Source organism: Aethalodelphis obliquidens, unplaced genomic scaffold, assembly GCF_003676395.1.
Source record: "Aethalodelphis obliquidens isolate GAN/ISIS:26980383/991018 unplaced genomic scaffold, ASM367639v1 scaffold31, whole genome shotgun sequence".
NCBI classification, from domain to species: domain Eukaryota; kingdom Metazoa; phylum Chordata; class Mammalia; order Artiodactyla; family Delphinidae; genus Aethalodelphis; species Aethalodelphis obliquidens.
Window position 1 is genome coordinate 10,978,048 of NW_020837975.1, and position 251 is coordinate 10,978,298.

A 251-nucleotide genomic window follows, 5' to 3' on the forward strand; every position below is an offset into this window, starting at 1 on the left:
TATCTATCTATCTATCTATCTATCTATCTTGCCGCCTTCTAGAGTAATACAAGCCCTAATATTTAACCTTGCCAGTGACTGTTTGGAATTAAGGGTACTCTCCCAGCCTCCTTCAAAGCTACCTGTGCCCATGTGTGTGAGTGGGGACCATGGGGTGTGGAACTGATGGCTGTCTCTTTCAGGATGTGTCCTTACTGGCGGAGGTGCGCCCATCTTCCCTTTCCTCCTTCCTGCTGGCTGGAATTTGCACC